The following is a 5,408-nucleotide window of genomic DNA, read 5'->3' as shown; positions in this document are numbered from 1 at the left end:
TGATGAATGCAACACCATTCCTTTTCAATTTGTCATTCCCTGCATAGTAAACCATGTGGTTGTCAGATTCAAAATGGCCAATACCAGTCCATTTTAGCTCACTAATGCCTAAGATATAGATGTTGATGCATTCTATTTTATTTTTGACAACTTCCAATTTTCCCAGATTCATACTTCGTACATTCCATGTTCCGATTTTCAATGGATGTTACAGCTGTTTCTCTTCATTTTGAGTTGTGGCCCATCAGCCAATGAAGGTTCTGTGAGCATTTCTCCCATGAGCTTAACTCTATTCACGTCATCATGGTCAACTCTACTTTGAGGAGGCATTTCTTTCCCAGTCATTTAGAGTGCCTTCCAACCTTAGGGGCTCATTTTCCGGTCCTGTATCTGACAGTGTTTCTCCACTATTCATGGAGTTTTCAGTGACTAGCGATTCAGAAGTAGTTCGTCACTCTTTCTTCCTAGTCTGTCTTTGTCTGGAAGCTCATCTGAAACCTGTCCACCATGGGTGACCCTGCTGGTTATTTAAAATACTGGTGGCAGAGCCCTCAGAATCACAGCAACTCAAGCCACCACAGCATGACAGACAGATGAGTGGTGGTCATATCTGGTAGCATAGTGGATTATGAGCTCCAATCTCTCTCTTGGAGAAAGATGAGAATTCCTGCTCCCATAAAGATTTACAGCCTCAGAAACCCTATATAGGGTCACTATCAATTGAACCCAACTTAGTGGCATGCAACTACCACCACCACCACCATCTTTGTTGTAGAGGTCCCGTGTAGTGCACTTTCCTAATCCCCATTTTGTCAGAAGTCCGCATGAGTGTTTTTAGAGAGAAGATTTCTGGATTCCTTGTGTGGCCCTGTAAGATCAGCATTCGGCTGTGAACCCCAAGGTCCTTAGTTCAAGCCCACCGGCTGTTTTTGGTCCCAAAGAGTTTGAACTGACTCAGTGGCATTTAATAAGGCAGATCTTAGTGTATGGGGTAGTATAACTCATTGTCACTGAGTCAATTTCAACTTTTGGCTATCAAGTAGAAATGCTTCATAGGGTTTTCTTGGCTTAATCTTTATAGAAAGTTTGCCAGATCTTTCTTCTTTGGGGTCACTGGGCAGATTTGAACTGCCAGCCTTTAGGTTAGTAGCTGATTGAAACCACACCAAGCTTCTCTCAAGAGTAGGATACTAAGTACTCTCATCATTACCATCCCTATAAGACAAAGTAGAACTGCTCCTCAGGTTGTAAATCCTTACAAGAGCAGACTGTCTCATCTTTATCCCATGGAGCAGCTGGTGGGTTCAAATTGATGACCTTTCAGTTAGAAACCCAAAACTTAACCCACAGCTCCGAAAAAAGAATCTAGAACAATAGATGAAGTCAAATTGTGAAGACCTGGGACATTTAGTTTTTTCTAAAAATTAAGATCCTATCATTAAGATTAATTCAGAAGTGGGAGTAAGAGAGGCAAGAGACCAGAAACAGGGAGATGCAGTAATTTGTTGCAATAATCCAAGTGTGAGAAGGAATGCTACCCTAAATTAAAGGGGTAGAAAGGTGGAAGCAGATTGAAGAAATCATTGTTGTTAGGTTCAGATGAGTCTGTTCTGACTCATGGTGACCTTAAGTACACCAGAAAGAGACACTGCCTGGTCCTACGCTGTCATCACAATTGTTAAGCTTGACCCTTTGCTGCTGTCACTGTGCCAACTCTTCTTTTTGGGGGACATCTTACTTTTCGCTGACCTTCCACTTTACCAAGCATCATATCCTTTCTCAGGGATTAGTCCTTCCTGATTATATGTCTGAAGTTTGAGAGATGAAGTCTCGCCATCCCGAGAGCATTCTGGCTGTACTTCTTCCAAGACAGATTTGTTTGTTCTTCTAGCAGTCCATGATACTTTAAAAATTCTTCTCCAACACCATAACTCATATACATCAATTCTTCTCCTGTCATCCTTATTTAGTGTCCCTCTTTCACATAAATATGATGCGATTAAAAATACCATGGGTCATTTTCAGTGGGACTTGACTCAATGACAGTGGGTAAATTGTTAGAATTTGATGACTGAATGCAGAAGATGAAGTACAAGGACAGCTGAAGATTCGTAGATCTTAAGCCTAAGCAGCTAGGAGGATGAAGGTGCTTTTAAGTGAAATAGACAAGCTTAAATGTCAGAGAAAAGGAAGAGAAGGATGGAGAATAAAGTTTCCCCCACTTTAAAAAACAAATAAATTAAGAGCCAATACATACGATTATTGTTGTTAAGTGCCTTCAAGTTGGTTCCAATTCATAGTGACCCTGTATAGGGTTTCCGAGGCTGTAAATCTTTTTGGGAGCAGAAAGCCTCATCTTTCTCATGAGGAGCAGTTGGTGGGCTCAAATCACCAACCTTATGGTTAGCAGTCTAGTGCTTATAAAGCCACCATGCTCCCACATATGTGATTAAAGACATGTAAATAAGGAAAAGTAAAATAATATTTTAGCTTATGAGATTGTTAAAAATGAAAATGTTTGCTAAACCTCAGAGACTCCATTACATTTTCTGGGCAGGCAATTGGCAATACTTACCCACCACAACCATCATAGTTTTAGATACACATGACCTTTTTGCCTTGCAATTAATTCTGCCTCTAGTAATATATCCTACAAATATCCTAAGGTTATACTATATAAAATTTGGCAAATATATGTAAAGGTGATTGGTTAAGTTCGAATGCAGTGACTTCATATGATAAGCACTGGACTGTGAATCACAAGGTCGGCAGTCCCAGCCCACCAGCCACAGGAGAAACATGAGGCTTTCTGCTTCCGTGAAGATTTAAAGCCTCAGAAACCCTATACACGGTTGCTGTAATTCATAACCAACTTGAGAGTATTTAACAATATTGTTGTGGGTAGCAGTATATATATTGTTAAGTACCGTGGAGTCGGTTCCAACTCATAGTGACCCTGCACAGGGTTTCCGAGGCTGTAAATCTTTACGGGCGCAGAATGCCCGATTCGTAACCACTACGCTACCAGAGCTCCTTAGCAGTATATATATATATATGTAATTTCTTTTTTTAACATACATTTGTAAGATGATGTTAGATAAGGTTTCAGGATATTCATCTGCAAGATACATTCCTAGAGGTATAGATACATACATAGGTATATAGATTTGTAATAATGTAAGCATGGGACTTATGTGTGCTGTCAAGTTGGTACACCCCCAAGAATGCAAGTTAAACATTGAAAAATAATGTAGAAAATCTACTTGTACTTACAGTAGAAAAGTCTCTTATTTTAAAATTTACACATTAAAAAAAAAAAAACTCTGAAAACAGTAAGGAACAAAATAGTATGCTTCTGTTTATCTGCATGAATGTACATTAAAAAATCTCTGGAAAAAAATAAGGTGTGTTTGGGGTGAGAGGGAAATGAATTCTTCATTATGTAAACACTATATCTTAACCATTGTTTATGATAAGCAGTTTTTAAGTTGATGTTTCACCCAGGCAGTATCTTTCATCCAGGTTGTGTAGAGTTTATTGATTTAATTGTATGGGTATCCTTATAAAATTTATTCATAGCTTAGCAAAAAAATCTATTATATGCTGTTTTTATCTACTCTTAGAGTCAGCCTGCCAACTCATGGCACTCATGCACAACAGAATAAAATACTGCCAGTTCTGCACCATTCCCACAACTGGTTGCAGATCAAGACTACTGTGACCTACACATAGGTCTTTCTGAGGCTGATTTTCAAAAGTGCTTCGCCAGACTATTCTTTCTAGGCCCCTTTAATATGGAAGCTCTGTTGAAAGCTGTTCAGCATCATAGATACAAGCCTTCACTGACAGCCAAGTGCTGACTGTGTGTGTATGAGGGCATTGGTCAGCAATCAAACCTGGGTCTTCTGCATGGAAGGCAGGCATTCCACAGCAGAACCACCTCTGCTCCTTGTTGATGTTCCTTGCCATTGAGTCAGTTCCAACTCATGGTGACCCTGTATAGGGTTTCTAAGAGTGCTTGGTGGGTTTGACCACTGACCTTGTGGCTATCAAGCAGTTCAGTGCTTATCCCCTTCCTTATCATTGTTTTATTTTAATTGTGAATTGAGTGATAATTTACATGGAAGAACACTGGCTTCACACCGTCATTTCATTGCCATGATTAGTCTCCTCCATGCATCATCATTGAACAGTAATTTGCTTCTATTCATTCTGTTGTTTGTTTTGGGGGATTTGGGGGGGGGGCGGAGGAGATATACACAAAAACACTCAGGAATATATAATAATTTAAACAACCAAAGTGCACATTCTGCAAGCCTGCGCTCTGGCCACCAGCACTATCTTTCTCTTAACATGAGTCTAGAGTCTTATATGTAATTTTAGCCAAAACTAAATTTTCTTTTTATTAATCTCAGCATAACTATTGAAAGGTGAATTTGATTTTAACTTTTGTTTAGACTTTTGTTAAAAGGGTGTCAACAGACTTCTAGTTTTAATGGACTGATGTAAATGTATGTGTATATGTCTTTCAGGATGTTGCTGGAACACTTTCTGTGGAAATCACTGAACTTCTCAGTCTCCATCAACTGTGCTGTGGCCGTAGTTGGTATATTCAGGGCTGTGATGCTCGAAGTGGCATGGGACTATATGAAGGGCTGCACTGGCTCTCACGGCAACTTGGGGCTGCTGAAGTATTGGATGTTGCTTGATTTTAAATGCAGAAGTTGTTTAAAGTTTTGTGGTTAAGAGTTAATTTTGCACATATGCTGTAAGAAATTCTGTATCTCAAAGATGGCAGTAAATTTAGGATGTTTATCCAAATAGAATCTTAAGTATTCAGTACAATAATGCTTTAAAAAAATTACTCTGCAGGGAAACTTAAATATTCATTTGAGCTGATTAGATTGGATTAAGCAGGGATTTCTTGAATTTGCATCTATTTAAAAAGTTAATTTGTCATTTAAATTTTCAGATTATATGCAGCCCAAATATTGGAATCGAAGTCATGCTAGAGAAAGATAAAAGTGGAGGTTACTCTTCTTTTAATGAAAACAGAATAGCCATGAGTGCCTAATGGAGTGTTCTTAGGAAGCAAGTGAGCCACTGCTACTTCTTTGACTCTTTTAACTTACCTTTTCACTGAATTTTGGCAGTATTTAGTGACAAAAATAAGTGGTTTAAAGAAAACAAAAAACTGCATCTTCGGGTAACAGAATTCCTTTACTTTTATGTTCAGTATAAAAGAACACCTTTAATTCTAAGAACTACAAGCTATATACTTAGAACATTAGTGTTATAGAGTGTTTTATTAAAATGTTCACTAAAGCATTTTATAAAAACTGTAAGACAATTAAATGTTATTTAACTAGTCCTCATTGATTGTACTTTGTCAGGTTAGTTTTAAATTG

General features: G+C 38.3%; 1 pseudogene; it reads left to right on the top strand.

Annotated features, from left to right (window-relative positions):
• Nucleotides 1-4,709, top strand: part of LOC102817161 — a 22,465-nt pseudogene extending 17,756 nt beyond the window's left edge.
• Nucleotides 4,710-5,408: the final 699 nt, after the last annotated feature.

This window comes from Chrysochloris asiatica, unplaced genomic scaffold (genome assembly GCF_000296735.1).
Source record: "Chrysochloris asiatica unplaced genomic scaffold, ChrAsi1.0 scaffold00126, whole genome shotgun sequence".
Lineage (NCBI taxonomy): Eukaryota > Metazoa > Chordata > Mammalia > Afrosoricida > Chrysochloridae > Chrysochloris > Chrysochloris asiatica.
This window is presented reverse-complemented; position numbering and strand designations above follow the sequence as displayed.